Raw genomic sequence first — 20,153 nt, forward strand, 5'->3', positions numbered from 1 at the left:
AATTCTTTTAAGGAAGCGTAATCATACTCTTGTACTCAGACCTTTTTTGCAGGGGCACTTTTTACATGATACCCCAGTGTGACTTGGTTTTGCACTTAGCAGTTTAGTCTTTGTGGTCAGGAGTCCTTTTCAGTTCTTGTAAGCAAGTGTAACTAGTGACATACTTCAGGTATTAATAAATCTTAGGGTCTTTTGATGATAGCGTAGTGACAAAGCTAAACCACTGTCAACTAAATGACAGTTTACTGATGACCTGGACAAAACTATATATGGCAGAGACAGGATGCCTTTATTTAAAGTATATACATTTTATCTTTAGTAATTAGTCATGTGAACATCTTTCTAAAATGTGTTTTTTACTATTTTCTTAAATTGAAAAAATCAAAATAATTGATTTTGATAAATCAAAATAATTGATTCCTAAAGCTTCAATTCTCACTAGGTATATAACTCTTCATATTCCTGCAATTTGACATTATGGACGTATGTGGGGCTGTTTATACTCACTCTACCTCCAGGGGTGTGTGTGTGTGTGTGTGTGTGTGTGTGTGTGTCTGGCTGTGTGATGGCTATTTGCTTGGTTTTCAAAATTTATTGGCTTAAGGATTTTTCTTTTTCCTGTCTTAATTTTGGACTGCATGGGTTATATAACATGACTTCTTGCTTCACTGTCCTGATTACATAAATATAGTCTTGATTAAAAAACAAAAAACAAAAAAAACTGGGTTCAAATTCCAGTTAATAAGGATAACTTTGTATAATTTATTGAAATAAGAAGTTAAGGCAAGTTATCTCGTCAATAAAAATCTCATCCCATCTTTTCACAAAATGGTTGTGAGAACCAAATAATGTCTATGAAAGCAGCAGCAAAACCATGAAACATTACATAATTATAGTCACTGGTGTTATTAGATACTGAAAATTGCTATTCTAGAAACTCCATCGCTTAACTTACTTTCTGTACTCTTCTGTGAAACAGAAATTTGGGTAAAGATTTTTAGTATGAGTAATCTAAAGTAAGAGAATGCTTTTAGGTCAGAGGAGCTCTTGCTTAGTGTTAACTGCAAAAGTTATTTGGGTCCATACACCCTCTTCTTTTCCTTTATGACAAGGCTATTAGGTTTTTAAGGTCACCTCTAAATGATATTTGGAATGTGCTTTACTCAGACTTTGATGAATATTATGCAACAAGACTTACGAATCATGTATGGCATGTTTGCCTTTCATTGTACTATTATGTCTTTTTATTTAATTCCCAAGATGATAGTGAAATAAAGAACAAATAAGCTATATCAGTGGCAACTATTGTTGAAATACCAGTCTTCTTATTCAAAATACCCAACTCATGGGCTCAGGAGTTTTGTAGTACACTTTGCTACTCAAGAAAGTAATAGTTCAATCTGCTAAAAAGAGCAAAATTAAGTTATCTAAACTTATATTTAGATATCTAATCCTTCAGATTTCAGAGAAGATGGCTCTTCCTTAGTGAAATTTTCCTAGCCAGTCTTCTGTCTCTGCTGTGTGCTCTCCTTGGGACTGTTTATTGCAATTGTACTTAAATAATTAATTGAATGACTTGTTCAAAGTCAGTTCTCCTACTAAAATGTAAGCTTCAGAAAGCCTTAAAAATAATGTCTGACTTCATTTCCATATGCAAGGAGTTCAGTAGTGCTATTGGCTATGATAAATTGAAGGGTTTCACTTTGAGTTGGATGTTGGTTACATGGTGTTAGTCCTCAAGACCATCAGTTCATGGTACCTTTCCCTGTGTGGATGTCAGGTTAAGTCCAAGTGTTTATTACCTGGAGAGTACACATACATTTCTTTGTAATTGGAAAAAGAGCATAATCGAAATATGGTCTCCATTTACAGTTGACTGCCTAATGTTCAGGATGATTTCTGATACCAAATTAAAAATAACAAAGAACACCATTCTATTATTTTCAATATAACAAATGCATATAGAAACCAATAGTTTTATTAGATCAGGGATTTCAAAACATCCTATATATATTTTACTTAAACATGATTAGTTTCTCCTAGCTAAAAAAAATTATAGATTTGCAAACAACAAACTTGACACCTACTACTATATCCCACCTGCAAAATATGTCACATCTGTAAAAGTCTTTCCTACAGGCTTATAGTGCGGATTAAATGGGTTACCATGTTTGGAATTTCTTCACATACTCTAAAACACCATGCTGTTGTTAGTCGCTGTTTGTGTGTCCATTACAGAGAAGAGATAAAATAATTCTATTTTATGTTCTCAGTGGACATGGGCTTGAAACGCATTTATTAGACTGTCAAATCTTCCATGGGAGTTATGGTACATAAGAACTGCAGTAGAAATGCATTATGAGACCCAAAGGAAATGTTTAATTCTTAAAGATCATGTGCATGTGGCAACTATAAATGTGCTTGACTTTTCCATGCATAAGGTATAGATGTACATATGTACAATGCCACAAGTTCAGTTACTTAAATTATATCTTTATGTGACACACTGAAATTTCACACACATACACACACAATCATGATTCATGATCACTGAACTGAATCATGTCTATTTTTCATCTTCAAGCTAGAGAAAGGGTGCTGATCGGCCTACCTATAAAGTGCAAGTTCCAATTGCCCTGTGGGATATTTAAATTGCCTAGTTAATGAGAGACTAATGCCTATTAGTGCAGAATCTAATGATTCTAACTATTATTAATATAGACTGCTGCAGCAGATTAGAGAGTATAGAAACAGCTAACTTAATCACCTATGTAGTGCCCTTTGAGAACCAGGAAAATCTGTTCTCCAGTTTACCCCAGGAGTGTATCCTAGATGGGAGAAGCAGCATAAATTTAGAAGGACTGTGTCCTCCTCCTCATAAAATGCCTGAGTTATTTCATTTTTGTCTGAGCAATGATGCAAGACTAAGACTCTGGCCAGTCCCACAGCATATAGAATAGCTGCAGGAGAAATCATTTCGCATACCTGTGACCTGCCTCTGATTATTTAAGAGGCACCCATTCATTTTGTGTAAATGTCAATGATAAGCTAAGCTTCAGCAGTTATTTGGGGGAAATAAGGTTTGGCATAGCCCAGATGAAATTAATGAATATCTAACCTGTGAGCAGCAATATCAGAGCTGACAGCAGCAAAATTACAGAATCAGAGAAGCCAGAAACATTAAGGCGTAACTGGATGACATCCTTACGCCCAGGATTTTTAAAGGGTGGCATAGAATCTTGTGCACATCAAATTAGTCATCAGGTCAAATTGCAAGTGAATTCACCTTCTGTGTAAAACTTTGGAATTCCCACGGAGAGGACTTGGAAGGCAAACATATCCCTAGGTGAGCAGTCAGAGCACCTGATCCTGTATAATTACATGGAATGAGAATTTGATACATGACAGTAATTACCTAGCTGAAGGTGCAATTAGCCATTTGTGACCTCATTCTGAGTGGCAACTAATTAACCCTTAATGTTAAAAATGTCAACCTTCATCAAGATACCAAAGAGAAGTACTACATGATCAGCTAATACTTGCTGCAACCTATTAATGGTTGGATCTGTCATTAGAAATGTGAATATATCATTTTTACATCAGCATTTATATTAAGATGTAGTATATGTTTCATTTCTTTTATTTTGTGGCTGCATTTTCTTTTATATCCTTGTATGGTTATAAATCTTTTTCTAAAATAAGAGTAAGTCTTCATATGCATATAAAATCATCTCTCAGTGAGATAAAACCCAGTCAGGAGGTATAAAAAGAACTATAACTTGTCAGTGGCATGTGATGTCTCAGGATTATGGAAATGGTACTGAATCTGAAAAGATTTCTAACTATGCTGTCATTGTAATCATCACTTCCTCTCAACTCAAATATTGGCCTCACTGGAAATTGATTCTGGTATTTTGTTTTTGTTGTAAATGCTAAAGATATAAGAAACATTCTCTGGGATTATATGGAGAAGACTAAGATCAAGATACTTTTTAAACCACCAAATATTGGCCCACAGTTAATTGCTGTCTATTTACTTCCTGTTGTTTACTATCAATAAGATCACAAAAGTTTAAAAATCTACATAATATATATGAGATTGCTTCAACTAATGAAAAGCACTGTATATTTTCTTCACAAAACTAAGGTTCAGAGAAGTAACCTCAAAGATAATCTTTCAAATAATTAGCATGGATCTGTACTCATTTGTTCTGAAATAAATTAAATTATTAAATAAGATCAACATGACAAATATTTATATTGCAGATTGGAAACAAAATTTGGCCCTGATGTTTCATTGTTTGGGACTCAACACTGGAAGCTGATGTGTGATGCTGAAATTCTGTAGGCTGTATGACTTGATTCTTTTCTTTCTTCAAGATTGTTTTAAAGGGTCTAAACTTAATCCCAATAATTTCCTTTTTAAAAGAGATAAGTGAACTGTTTTCTCAAGCATCTTACAAACTCATGTTTCTGGAGCAGCAGGTACAATACAAAGAAAAAGTCTGGCATCCTGTTCTTTGACTGGGATGTGTGGCAAGTTCAGAAAGGGTAACCGATTATAACTTGTTTGAAATTACATTGACATTTTTTATTATTTCAGATCACTCTAAAGACCTATTTTCCCTTAAATAAATTCTAAAATAAAGTATTACTTTGTGCTACATATAGAAAGGCATTTCATAGTGTATCAATTTGTCTGAAGCTGCCACAGGAACCTATGCATAGATGGGGAATGTTATATTCAATTTAAGATGAGAAACACCTCTGAAAATTCAATAATCTTTCAAACTAGAAAGAAGGTAAAACTTCTTATAGGTAGAGAGAAGCAAGGAGTAAAAACAAAGAACAAAAGCAAACTATGACTTACTAATTAACGGAAAACAAAATTCCTACTCAAAAATTACACATAAAGTCATTTAGTTACAGGAGATGCTGTGCTTCCAAGGAGTTACTGAGTTTTTTCGAGTTTTCATTTGTTCAGGTTAGAAATTAAAACTATGTAACACAGATTGTAAGCTTAGCCACCAAGGTGGCACTTGAACCAGCCATTTCCACTGACTATTCAGCTTTCATGTCCACACCTCCAAGGCCCACACCAAGTAGGTCTGCTGCCGGACTGCTCACCCATTCTGCTCCTTTTCAATGGAGGGGGGAACTGCATTCTGGGATCTCTGAATGAGGGCTAAACTCTGCCACTCAACAAGTGTGACTAATCACATATTCCAAAGTATACTTATTTATTCAAAACCATATATTTCCATGTAAGGGTATGTGGGCCAGTAGAGAAATTTACATGTCAAACATGTATCTTAGCAGTTGATTTTGGCTTTTCTAATTGAATCACACATAATAAAATCTGAGAAGCTTGCCATAGCCACTTATTTTATGTGTGAATATAAGTCATTTTTTCATCAACAAGGTTTTCAGCGTTATTGCATTCTATCTAGATTTTAAATAACTGTTATTTGTAAGTATATATTTTATAAAAATATAAAATACTTTAAACATCTGGCTAAATATTTCAAAACACTAGCTGTGAATTTGTTTTATAGTTGAAAAAATTTTAATTGCCAAATGTAAAACTTTATCATTGATAAGAAATAAATTATTTTTAAAGTCACATAATTTAAGAGCATGTAAGTTATAAGAACTTACAAATAAATATCTGCATTCATCCAATTTTCAAAATACATAGCAACATTTTTTAAGTATAGTTTGGCCATTTCTAGTCTTTCTTTTTAAAAAATAATGATCAGGTTCAAAATAGCAGCATAGGTAAACATGCTCACCTCCTCACATAACCACATCAAAATTACAACTCAACTACAGAAAAATCATCACTCAGAATTGTCAGAAATCAAGCTGAAGAGAAGTCCTACAAGTATGGAAGAAACTACAAGGTGACTTGCAGGAGGACTGGAGATGTGGAAGAGGCTGGTCCCACACCCACATGTAGTAGATAAAAATTGGGAGGGATATCTTGGGAACAAAGCGTCCCTGACCAACAGCAGGCTCCTAAGCCCAGAGTTCCAGTACCAAGAAGATAAGTGATAACTTCTGGCTATAAACAAGCAGGGATTGAAGCTGTGGAAGATGAACTGCTAAAGTCTCAGCCAGTTCCTCTTAAAGGGCCTGCACTCAGACTTACTCAGACTCATTTCCTCTGAGCTCCAACATAGGAGAAACAGCTTGAAATGCATCAGAGACATATGGGGAGGAACTGAATTGTCTAGCATCAAGGCGAGAGCTGGGGAACAGCTTTCTCCCAAAGTGCTAGAAGAGGCTCCTTTTCTGAGCACACCCCAACAGAGCCACAGAGCCTATAGGTGGGCGCCATATCTGAGACTCCATCAACCTGGCTCACACTGTTTGCTCCACCCCAGTGATTTCCTGAGGCTCCACCCCAACCAACAGTTGGGTCCACCTGGGCCATTTCCAGTGGCTTTTCCATACAAATGGCTTGTCTTGGCTGGTGCTTCAGATTTTCCTAAATTCTCTCAAACAAATAGCATCTGGCCTCCATGTGCCCTGTGCCTGTTGCTTAGTGGCCCCAGGCCTGGCACTAGCAGCAAAGCAGCCGGCCTTGGTTTACAGCTTCGACTCATTTAGGCACCTCCAAGCCCAGCACATGTATCAGCCACCTGCATATTTCTTTGTAGCTTATTTTGATGGCCCCAAATAGAACACATGGGTTGGCTGACCTTGGCCTGCACATCCCAGGAGGTCCCAGAGCCAGCTGCACCCATAAACAGCTATAGACCAAAGCAGAGCACAACCACCCCATCACCTCACCAGGTGACACACTCAAGGGGCAGACTCAGTGGACACCAGAGCCCTGATGAAGAGAGTCTTTTTCTGTAGAATAGATTCCTGCACAGCTAATCATCCATGGTAGTTGGAGGTTGGTGATCAGTGGTCATTGACAGATATTGCAGCTGACTGGTCTGGGTAAATCCCTCTGTTGACCTGCCAACAGCAATAAAGGCTTGGCTACAGAATGGGGGTGTACACAGTCTACATGATAGGTGTACCTCAGGTGCCCAGCCTGGGTGATTAGGGAGGCTGTGCTACTGAACCTTATAAGATAATCACTACATTAGGCCACTCTGTCAATCTAGGAAGTCATAGCAGCTCTACCTAATATATGGAAAGAAACACAGGGAGGCTGCCAAAATGAGGACATAAAGAAGCATGGTCCAAAAGAAGGAACAAAGCAAAACTCTAGAGGGAGAACTAAACAAATGGAGACAAGCAGTCTGCTAGATACAGAGTTCAAAACATTGGTTATAAGGATGTTCAGGGAACTTACAGAGACCTTCAACAGCATAAAAAATGTCATGGAAACCATAAAAAGAACCAGTCAAAAATGAAGGATACACTAACTGAAATGAAGAATAATTTACAGTATAGGAAATGGTGCTAAGAATCAAATCAGTGATTTAGCAAAAAGCAAAGTAAAAATACCCAATCACAACAAGAAGAAAAAAGAATTCAAAACAAATGAGGATAGTGCAAGGAACCACTAGGACAACTTCAAGTGTACAACATTAGCATCATGGGGGTACTGGAACCCCCATGAAGAAGAGAGAGAGAAGAAATACTCTATCCAGCCAAGCTATCATTTAGAATTGAAGGACAGATAAAGAGCTTCTCAGACAAAAAAAAAAAAAAAAAAAAAAAAGCTAAACAAGTTCATCCTTACCAAACCATTATTATACAGTTAAAGAGTCTTGAAGAAAAAGAAAATATGAACAATAAAATGGTAATAATCACATATCTATCAATAACTGAATCTACAAAATAAATGAAAAAGCAGAACAAAAACATAATCATATATACAGAGAACATTTTGATGGTTGTCAGATGGGAAGGGTGTCAAGGGTATGGGTGAAAAAGTTGTAGGGATTAAGAAACAGAAATTGGTTTACCTATTACAGAGTAGTCATGAGGATCAAAGTATAGCATAAGGAATAGAGTAGCCAAAGAATGTATGTGGGACTCACTGACATGGGCAACAGTGTAGGGATTGCATGAGGAAATAGGAGGGGATCAGGGTGGAGTGGGCCAAAGAGGGAAAATTTAGGACAACTGTAATAGCATAAACCATAAAATATAATTTAAATAAAAAATGTTCACATTTATTCATTGGATTAAACATTCAAATTCTGGATATATAATTTATACTTACAGCACATATTTTAGTAAGCAAAAGACCTGGATTTCAAATGCAGGTGGCTGTGATTATCTCATTTGCAAATAATAATATTGTAAAAGAACCTAAAACTTAAAAATAAGAAGTCACCCCTACACTTGAAATACAGAATTTGTTATACTGTGTTTCTTATGCAGAATATCCTATAGCAATCTACTTTTTTTATTACTTGCAGGCAAATCAATGTACTATAGAGAAAGTTATACACAAAAAAATTATATGGAGATGTATGAGTTTGGAGATACATACCTCTAGCTAAGGCTTTCTCATCAGCTGATGTTCAGAAGGGTGAGGATGTTTACTATTCTTAAACATTTTATAAGTGTCTTCCAGATGGTGAGAGGAAAAGATTCAAGGAAAAAGTTGCTTTTGAAAAAGCCTTGATTTTAAAGTTTGTCTAGATTTGGACAGTATTATTTGCATTAGAGAAATGGAAAAAGAATGTTCCTAAAGGGAAAATAATGTACCAGTATATATGTACATGGATGTGTTTTGCACGTGTGTGTGTTGACATGGAGACATGAGTACAGAGGTGAAGTTCAGAATAGGTAAATCTATAGAGTCAGAAAATAAATTAATGTTTTCCAGAAACAGGTATTACAGACAATAAGAATTTTTTGCTAATGGATAGGGAGCTTCTTTTTGGCATGAGGAAATTGTTAGGGAATTGGATAGTGGTGATGGTTGCATGACCTTGTGAATATACTAAAACCCACTGAATTTTACACTTTGAAAGTATACATTTTATGGTATGTAAATTATATTTCAAAAAACATATTTATGATTATGTACTGATAGAAATATATAATTATATAACTTAATTAGTGGAAAGCAAGAGAGCTCTTCCCCACAGTGTAATTCCAATTAATAAGTGTGTAGGGAATTATGGAAAAAGAGATTCATCATTTGACAAATACCATGGTAATAAAAATTTCAGGAATATAATATAAAGATAGTAAAGCTAATAAGCAAATTTATGCTTAGAAACATGATTATTTGCACAGTGCAAGTATCTGCTCACTAAACAAATATAAAAGTAAAATGAAAAAAATATTTTTTAGGTGTGTCAAGGGCCATCTTCTCTCAAAAATGTGTAAAAGGATCCTCTTCAAACAACAACAAATTTACTCTTAAGCTAGGTTTATCATATGTCATAGCTAAACAGATCACTACATTTAAAACGTATCATCTTCCACCAGTTATAAGAATTCTCTTACACAAAGTTATTCCTGTCTTACTCTATTATAATGAAATTCATGTTTTCAGTTCCATAAGATTTAGTGGAATTTCTTCAAATTTTTGAATCACCACAGGCATAATATTCTCTTGACTGGAATCTTCTACTTCAAATTGTAGAAATATGTATTGGGTTAGCCAAAAAGTACGTTTAGTTTTTTTTTTCCATAAAGCAAAAGACATATTTTTCATTTTTACCAATAACTTTATTGATATTTTGAGTATATTGGCCTTCTCCCACTACTGGCTTTTAGAAGTCAACAGTGCTGCTAAATATCTCCCAATGCATAAGACAGTCCCACAGCAAAGAATTATTTGGCCAAAATGTCAATAGTACCAAAAAACTTCTCAAACCACTTTTGACACATTCAATTAGTCACAGCACTTGCTCCTTACACTGCACAAATCTTTTTTTGTGTTTCAGTTGTGTTTTTACCTTTCTTAAAATAATAAAGCATAATAATTTACCAATTTTGATGTTTTTTTAAATGCATGCTGATATGACAGCTGTCACAATACAATCTAACAAAATTGTCTCACATGAAGTTAAAGACAACTAAGCACTACTAGAGCCATCATACAGGAAAACTAAATGAACTTTATAGCCAATCCCATATTTCCTTCTGCTGTATCCAATAGCCTCATTCCCTCAGTGATTTTGATATAAAAAGTCCCCAGTACCAGTTTGAAGATTCTACCACATTCTTTTTTACCTGGATTTTGTTTTTACAAGTTTTGTATAATGTACAAAGAAAATATTTAATATACTCTATTATGTTATCAAATGCCTATGACATAAGAGGAAAGCAATATGAGCAATCTTTTATTTTTTATTGATTATATTATTACAGTTTTTCCAATTTTCCTTCTTTTTCCCCCTTCCACCATACCCCACCAACCCTCCAGCATTCCCCGCTCCTTAGTTCATGTCCATGGGTCGTACACATGAATTCTTTGAGTTCTCTGTTTCCTATACCATTTTTAAAATCTCTCCCTGTCTATTTTATGCCTACCAATTATGCTTCTTCTTCCCTGTACCTTTCTCCGCCCCCCTCATTCCTCCCTTCCTCCTCCCCACTGAACTCCCTCCATGTAATGTCCATTTCTCTGATTCTATTCCTATTCTAGATGTTTGCTTAGTTTTTGTTTTCATTGTTTTTCTTTTCTTTTAGGTTCATTTGTTGATAATTGTGAGTTTGTTGTCTTTTTACTGTTTATATTTTTTATCTTCTTTTTCTTAGATGAGTCCCTTTAATGCAGTCATATGATAATTGCTTGGTGCTGATGAACTCCTTTAACTTGACCTTATCTGGGAAGCACTTTATCTGCCTTTGCATTCTAAATAATAGCTTTGCTTGATAGAGTATTCTTGGATGTAGGTCCTTGCCTTTCATGACTTCAAATACTTCTTTCCAGCCCCTTCTTGCCTGTAAGATTTCTTTTGAGAAACCACCTGATAACCTAATGGGAACTCCTTTGTAGGTAACTGTTCCCTTTTCTCTCGCTGCTTTTAGGTTTTTCTCTTTGTCTTTAATCTTGGGTAACTTAATGATGATGTGTCTTGGTGTGTTCTTCTTTAGGTCTGACTTCTTTGGGACACTCTGGGCTTCCTGAACTTCCTGGAAGTCTATTTCCTTTGCCAGATTGGGGAAGTTTTCTTTCATTAATTGTTTAAATAAGTTTTCAATTTCTTGCTCTTGTTCTTCTCCTTCTGACACCTCTATAATCTGGATATTTGAATGTTTCCAGTTGTCCCAGAGAATCCTCAGCCTCTCTTCATTTTTCTGGATTCTTATTTCTTCCTTCTGACCTGATTGAATGTTTATTTCTTCCTTTTGTTCCAAGTCATTGCTTTGAATCCTGGTTTCCTTCTTGTCACTGTTGGTTCCCTGAATATTTTGCTTCATTTCATTTTGGGTATCTTTCACTTGTTGTTTCATTTTTCAACCAAAGTCAATCAGTTTTATGAGCATTTTGATTACCAGAGCTTTAAGCTCTCCGTCAGATAGGTTGGCAGTCTCCTCATTGCTTAGTTCTCTTTCTGAGGTTTTGCTGTGTTCTTTCATTTGGGCCATATTTATTTGTCTTGGCTCAGCTGATAGGTTGTAAGGGGGTGGGGTCTTAGGTACTCACCAAGGCAGGGCAACCTTCTTTGCTGCATTTTGGTGCTGCTTATGTGGGAGGGGCCAGCGAGGGAACAGCCTGCCTGCTTGTCTCTAGCATACTTTTCAACAGACTCTTGTGTAAGACTGGGAGAAACTCCCACCGTGGCAACCCCAGCAGTAGCCCACAGTCAGCTCTGAGTCTCAGTTTTCCCCTTAACTCGGCCCTTCCTGTGCACCCTGTGAGCTCCGCAGCCACCCCCGCCCCTCAGCCACCTCTCTAGCTATTTTTCTGATTTGGTCTGAGTGGTCCTCTGCCTTACCAGTCTGGTTGTTCTGGTTGATTTTTTCTTTAACTCCTTGGTTGTCAGAGTTCCATGTAGTTTAATTTTCTGGTACTTTTTGTTGTTTATTGATTTTAGATTGGTTGTTATCCTCCTTTTAGTTGTGCAAAGAGTTTCTACCTACACCAAACCTTGGCTGGAACTCAGATATGAGCATCTTATATTTATTTTTCCCCAATAGTGTCTATGGAAGAAAAAAGAAAAACTCATACATCAAATGAAAATTCTACCTCTATTGGATTTTTTCATTTTTATGTTAATTTATTCAGTTCAACTTCTATTTCATTTTATAAATAAGCCAATATACTAACATGCACTTGAGACTTTAATTATCAAAATAAGTTATAACACAAAGATAATAGTAAAATTTGATTATTGTGATTAAATAATTATTCTATGAGCACTTCCACAATCAAATTTGATTCAATTGAATTTAACTTCATGTGTTTTATAATGTTAAAATAAAACACATGATAAGATAAAAAATACGATAATATTCACATTTTAAGGATTTTTGTAATGCAGTCAAGAACAATAAGAAATAACTAATCAAAATGGCAGGTACTGTTAGTGATATGTCATTTTAGGTCTATTTCGTAAGCAAAAGAGATTATCTTATTATGGTTTTATCACTAAAGCTATGTTCTGGTTATGATTAACTATTTAGTTGGTTCGATATCTGGATGACATACACAAGATAAAATATTTTTCAAATATATACATTCTGACAAGTGGTTCAAATTTAACTTTTTTTATTATTGTTCAATTACAGTGGGGAACACCCCATTGCTCTCCCCTACCCCACTCAGCCCCCAACTCCCACTATAAGTTCACATATATTTTCAGTATTCCATAGCATTCAAAATGTCAAATAACATTTACTGCTGAGGCATACAAGTTTTTCTTAGAAGACACTTATGCAAATACTAGTCCTATTTAATAATGTTTAGTTTATAATATGAGATAATATTATAGTCCAAGGCAGCATAGTTCAAGGCAAAATAAAACTGTAGAAAAATAATTGAAAATCAAAAACCCAATGAAATTTAACAGTGTCAGATCTTTAAATAGAAACTTTCAAGAAAAAAATTCAGAGTATAAAAATTAGAATTATATATATATATACAAATATATGTTTGCATATATATTATATATACACATATGTGCACATAAAATGCATATATTTATATAAATTATATATAAAAGTTTAAAGGGGAAAAATGGGAGCATCCTTATGTTGCCCAGGGTTTTCAAATCTCTGCATTCCTGTTGCAAGTCACATCACCAATCACGTCACCTCCTGCACCACAAGAAGAATCTCTATTTCAGCTTGCTTCCTTATTCATTTATTCTCCATTACAATGGAGCTCCTCTACACTTGTAATATTGTTCACAGATACTTCTTTTATGTCTGTAAACCTCCCTTTCAATATCCTTTGCCTTTCCAATAGGTTTGGACCATATGTCAAATATATTTCTATTATCTTCTGCAATCATTCTCTAAGGATACCAATCAATAGTGATTCCTAGAATTGTTGATCTCCCATAATAATAATTAAATATAATTTCAATTATTTAGTAAATTATATCTTCCTTTTACACATAATATTTTAATGTTTATGTTTTATTCCAACATACATTTTAAATTCTTCAAGAATAGTGAATTTTATTTATTTTTCATTTCCCATACAAAGGACATACCAAGTAATTCTATGAACAAATATATGCAAAATGAGTGAATGAGGACTTCTGGCCAAGATGGAGGCATAGGTACATACACTTTGCCTCCTCACACAACCAAAAGAAGGACAACAACAAATTGAAAAACAAAGAACAACCAGAACTTCCAGAAGATAGAACTGTATGGAAGTCTGACAATTAGAAAGTTAAAGAAAAAACATTCATCAAGACTGGTAGGAGGGGCAGACACAGGCAGCTGGGGCAGAGAGGACACCAGTAAGGCAGCAGCTGGAGGAGTGGGTAGGGAGGTGGTGGCTGGCAGTCCGATGCTTGCATTTAGATAAACCAGGAGGAACACCTGGGGAACGAGACACACCAAGCAACCCAAGGTTCCAGTGCAGGGAAATAAAGCCCCGAACGAAACCTCTGGCTGTAAAAAACTGTGGGGGGTGAAGCAGCAAAAGAAAGTCCCAGCCTAACAGGAGAATTTATTGGAGAGACCCACAGGGTCTTAGAATGTACACAAATCCACCCATCCAGGAGTCAGCACCAGAAGGGTCCAACTTGCTTGTGGGTAGCACAGGAGGTGACTGAAAGCCAGCTGAGAACTGAGCAAGTGGCATTGTTCCCTCCTGGACCCCTCTCCCACAGGTAGCCCCACCATGCAGAGACCTGGTTTGCCTAGCCCTGTTGCAAATACCTAAGGCTCTGCCCCTTACTATGTAACAGGCCTGTTGAGACAAAGAAATATGGCCCTAATTAAAGAACAGATTAAAACTCCAGAAAAACAACCAAGTGATGAAAGATAGCCAACCTATCAGATGTACAGTTCAAAACACTGGTAATCAGGATGCTCACAGAAACAGTTGAGTATGGTTGCAAAATAGAGGAAAAAGTGAAGGCTATCCAAAGTGAAATAAAGAAAAATATACAGGGAACCAAGACTGAAGGGAAGTAACTGGGACTCAAATCAACAATTTGGAGTAAAAGGAAGAAATAAGCATTCAGCCGGAACAGAACAAAGAAACAAAAATTCAAAAAAATGAGGAGAGGCTGAGGGATCTCTGGGAAAACTTTAAACATTCCAACATCTGAATCACAGGGATGCCAGATGAAGAAGAGGAAACGCAAGAAACTGCAGATTTGTTTGAAAAAATAATGAAGGAGAACTTCTCTGATCTGGCAAAAGAAATAGACTTCCAGGAAGTCCAGGAAGCCCAGAAAGTCCCAAAGAAGTTGGACCAAGGAAGCACACACCAAGGTACCTCATAATTACATGAGGAAAGATTAAAGATAAGGAAGGAATCTTAAAAGCAGCAAGAGGAAAGGAGACAATTACCTATGAAAGAGTTCTCATAAGACTATCAGCTGATTTCTCAAAAGAAACCTTGCAGGCAAGAAGGGAAATGTATTGGTCTGGATGTTCAAATATTCATCTAAATGTGCACCAAAATGTGTACTTTACTGCCAAAGAAGTTGGTTGTGATCAATTCAACATATCTGCAACTGTGCAGTTACAAAAATGTATGCTGACCCTACCAATCAAGCATCATGCAGGCAATGAGTGTGACTACAGTTCTTAGCCATGAATTGTTTACTTGGTATCTAATAGCTCAGCTCTGTAAGAGAATGGAAAATTACTACTATGTAAGATGATTTTACTGTTTGTTGGCTGAGCAGTGTATAAGAAAATGTAAATGTTCAACAATAAGCACATTATAAGTAAGAACTCTAACCTACTTATTCTCTTATGTCTATTAGACATTTAGTAAACTTCAACTTGCAACAATGCAGTCTCAGAAATAAATGAAACTGGATAGAAGGTAAAGGAATTTAGCTTTAAGAACTTTCTTTACATTAGTATTGAGTGATTTAACAAAGAAAATTAAGCTATTAAAATACATGTATGACTCTCAAAGGAATAAAGTACCAAAAATTAAAATTCTTAGAAAAAAATTGTCACCAAATTGCAATTGGTACCTTTAAAGACAAGACAGGATTTGGGAGGATAGGGGTGAGGGGTGAAAGTTCCCTTTTGTAGTCTACATATTAAACCTTTCTGTGTAGGCAGCTTTGAATGGTGGTTAAGACCATAGTGTCTGAAGCCACACCATCTTGGATACATCTGGGCTCTACCACTGATAACTGTGGGACAATTGCACTAGTTTCTTCAGCTGCAACATGGAAATACAATACTACTTACTTGTGGCAAAATCTTCTGCTTCACACTATCTACTTTCTCATTCTTTATTTTAGTAACAGAAACCTTTGAGTTTCAGCTGGTCACATGGCATTCTACAGAGTTGAGCTCCAAGCCTCCCTTGCAAGCAGGTGTGGCCATGTGTTTGAATACTGGTCAATAGTATATGAGTGTTCTAGGTCTCCCCTTAAGAACAAATAGCTTGTTAAGTTTCTTTGCCCCATATCACTAGCTAGTAATTGTCAGTAATTGGAGCACTTGCACTTTATGCAGAGGCAGAAGTGCCTACTGAGGATGACAGAGCCATCACACTAGTCTGGTTCCCTGGATAATGCCATAGAATAGAGCTTATATCCCCATCACAAACTATTAAACAAGAGGAAAGTAAAATTCTGTCTTCTTTAAGTGCTATAACTCTGTTCTTTTAGTACCTTAACCTATGTTTGCAGCATAACTACAACACTTAGCATTGTGATGAGAACTAAATGATCTATTATGTGCAAAGCATATAGAAAAGTGTCAGGAAAACACTAAGTTCTATAGAAGTGTTTTCTATTATTATCTCAATTATTATTATCAATTTTAACCACACAGCAACCATAAAAATACCACTGTACTAAGAACTCATAATAATTTATAAAATTAAATAGAATTCAATATCTAAGATTAAACTACTCACCTTTAACTTATACAACATAAACAGACTCATTTTATATCTCACCATGACACAAAAGGCAGGAAAATAGATGTGATACTTAGAAAACAGCATTACATTCAATTTATTTTGTTTCTAATTAATGCATAGAATGAGAAAAATTAAAATTAAGAGTGACTTGATTAACAGGGTGATCTTTGGAATCTCAGCTTATGTCCCAGCTCTGAAATTTACTGCTTTGTCAAATCGTTTGAATTTGCTAACCTTCAGATCTTCACCAATAAAATGATAGGAATACTAGTAAGTAAACAGCAGGCATTTCATTGCCTCTTTGCCTCCCATACTTTCCTGCTCCTTTGTACCAACCCTCTCTCAGGTCCAACAGTGGGACTGAGCAGTCTAAGCCAATATGAGTTACGACCATTCCCTTGCCACAGTGATTAATTCATGAAATATAAGCCAAGAAGCATATGGGTTGTGTGTGTGTGTGTGTGTGTGTGTGTGTGTGTGTTTAGGGAGGGGAAAATCAATGCAAAACCTGGTATTGTATGATGGTGTGCAGAGAAGCATTGCCTCTCTTTCCCCATGTGACTAAGAAGGTTAGCGCTCCAGTGGCAGCTTGAAGCCACTTCCAAACCTACTGCAAGTTTAAAATCCCCACAAAACCAAAGTCTAGAGAGCCTTATAATAACAAGGCCAAGGTGCTTATTGACTGAGACAACCTTTGGACTTTTCAGTCTTATAAATTGCCTTTGAGGTTTGAACCAGTTTAATCTTGGCTTTTTTTTTAGACAAAATTAGACCCAGTTTAACTGTCTTATTATGTTTATTGTGTATAAATAAACTGTAATAGGAAATACAGTGATCTGCATATTGTATAAACCCATTTACTACTAGTTTTATGATGAAAAACAAGAGTAGTTACATTTATATTCGTAAGAATTTTTGAATGCTATTATTCTTTGAAAGAATGTCCATTAATATAAAATGAAGCTGTTACATGTTTTCTTTAAAAAGTAGCATATGCACTTTCTAAAATACAATATATTGTATCCATTTCACGTTTTCTAAAAGGAATTTCATCGACTGCCTAGGTCATAGGAAGAGCTCACCCCCACCGAATGGTATTTTTGTATTTTATATATTGAATTCCATTGAATCCTAAATCAAACTAATTCTAGTTTTAGTTCATCCATTTTTAGCTGGTATTGGCAGCTATGTGTATCTCAAGAAACCTCCTGCCTGAACATGGAAGGCTTGAAACTGGCCAGTTAGAAACTTCACTTCTGAAACTGCTCAAAAATAACTCAAACTGTGTAAGTAATACACAGGATAAAATTAAATGTATTCCATATAATGGTGAAATATAAGATGAAAAGCAGAGGAACACTAGAAGAAAGGAAGTTTGGCTTTAATAAAAATGGAGCTTTAAGAGTTAAAATGTTTTAAAAGCTATTTCTGAAAAGATAGATCCAGAGGGTGAGATTTCATTGAGGTATAATCACAAACTTTGCTGAAGAGCACTCTGTAAGAATGCTTGCACAGACGCGGCCTCATAAATGACAGATGCCTATCACACAGAACTACAGCCCCATCCCACATATTATCTTCCTGGACTCACTTAAACATACAGAGTTGAAAAATGCATTTATTGTATTGGTTATGCTTTTGTTGCTTTTTCTTGTTTGATGAATTGACCAACTCAGTGACTGCCACAGGCAACTATGTAAAGATAGTGTTATAGATACTGAGTTCCACAATTAGAAATATTTTAGAAGGGGGTGGGGGTGGGAATCTAAGTACCATACATGGAAATAGAAATATTACTTTGTTTAATGAGCTAAAGTGAAAAATAGAGCTGGTATTAGTAAATGACATCTTAAGAGGAAAAACATGGTTCAAGAAACTGATATTTTTGAAAGAAATAAGAAAGTGGAATTTCTTTAATTTCAAGTGTACAAACAAGCATATCTATGTTCAGAGCAATACTAAAAACATCATGGGCTTTGGGTTTAGAGAGTTTAAAATTCTTTTCCAGGTCTGTAATTTTCTGGTTCTATAATGAAACCTCTCCTAGTGCATTCACAATACAATAGAGATCTCTCTTTTGGGCTTGCTATGAAGATTAAGTAAGAAAATGGGAATATAATGGTTTGGAAATTAAAAGTCACTTAATGTCTATATAAAATTCTCTTGCATTGAATAAGAAAAAATATCATTATCATTATGTTGGTTAGGGAAGGGCTGACTCCAGCAACAAACAATCCAAACATTGCAGTGGGTTAACATAGCTATTTATTTCCAACTCATGGTCTACAGTGGATGTTCAGGTTCAAAGAACAGCTGTCCTCTACATAACTACTCAGGATCCATGTTCATAGCAGCTCCACTGTGTTCAACACTTGGTTTACAAAGAAATTTGGATATCTACAACTCAATAAAGTAGAAAGAGATAAAGAGTATGAAGCAGCTCCTTGCTTTGCAGGATATTGTATGGAATAGGCTGCTCTCATCCTGTTCTTAAGTGGACGACCTACCACCTCCATTTGCATGAAATATGGGAATCTACCTATATGCCCAGAGGAGAGAGGAACATGATGTTCTTGGACAGTGATTGGTCTTTGCCACAGCAGCCTCTCAAGCCACCAAATATCTATCTGTAGCCTTCTTTCTATGAAGAGCACAGATAGTCCCTCCCAATGGAGGTAAGACAAAGTTCCTTTCATTAGTCACATCTGCATGAAATTCTAAAGTCTCTGGGTGATTCACAATCTTTTCCATCAGGTCTGGTCAAGGTTCCTCATGATACAACAATTTATAAAATAAAATACAAACCTTTTGCTTTACTCTACTTCCAATATACACATTACAAAGGATGAAGCCAGTATAAATAAGAGCAGTAAATACATTCATTCTGAAAAGGGAAGATCAGAAAAACTTAGCAAGTTATGAGACTCTTAACACAGATGAACTCCTACCAGGTAGCTTCTGTTTTAAACCCTTCCCCTGACAATGGGAAAGAATCCATGATTAAATTCACATTCTACTCCATGGTTCACTGTTGCTTTACTTTCTCTTATTCTCCAGAAATCTATTCAGCCATGGCTACCTACAGACTGTCTGAGGTATGGGTGCAAAGGGATCACATTTATTATTATCTACCCTTATGCTCACCACCTAAAAATAGATAATATATCGAGTCTTTTTTCTAAATGAAAGTTCTTCAAAGCCTTTGTTTCTCAAGCATTTTTTGTTTTTTGCTTTTATTTCCTGACACTTGGGATGCATTCTTCAATAGATTTTCTAATAATTTGAGGCTCTTTGTCTAAAAAATGTTGCACATTTTGAATCTTTGCAATTACTGGCAGAGCCTCTCTTTTTTGCAATACCCTGCTAAAAGTTGCAAGTTTTTTCAATAGTTTTCTGGGTTTTTCCACTCTCCTTTCATAGAGCTAAAGTCTTGAAAAATACTTAGACCACATTCCAATTTGTTAGAGGCTAAATTTTGCCAAGCATGCCACCACAGGATATGGGGCACCAGATTCCCAGCCCGCTATAAATGTTTGTGTATAACACTACCACTAAGCCAATGCAGGGCGTGTTAGTATTTTTTACACTTTTTATTACAATTTTCCCCTGCTTTCAGCTATAAATATCATCACAATAGTCAGGGTTTGTTAGCTTCTAAACTTCAGTAGACTCCAAATTTCATTATCTTAAT

The 20,153-nt window shown here is 35.7% G+C and overlaps 1 long non-coding RNA gene across 1 annotated transcript; it reads right to left on the reverse strand.

Annotated features, from left to right (window-relative positions):
- Positions 1-3,196: 3,196 nt before the first annotated feature.
- On the reverse strand, positions 3,197-18,860 carry LOC118497256. Its single transcript, XR_004899778.1, has 3 exons — positions 18,750-18,860; positions 11,651-11,657; positions 3,197-3,369 (listed from the first exon to the last, which is right to left on the reverse strand). It is a non-coding gene; the product is annotated as an uncharacterized LOC118497256 (long non-coding RNA).
- Positions 18,861-20,153: the final 1,293 nt, after the last annotated feature.

This window comes from Phyllostomus discolor, chromosome 11 (assembly GCF_004126475.2).
Source record: "Phyllostomus discolor isolate MPI-MPIP mPhyDis1 chromosome 11, mPhyDis1.pri.v3, whole genome shotgun sequence".
In the NCBI taxonomy this organism is placed as follows: domain Eukaryota; kingdom Metazoa; phylum Chordata; class Mammalia; order Chiroptera; family Phyllostomidae; genus Phyllostomus; species Phyllostomus discolor.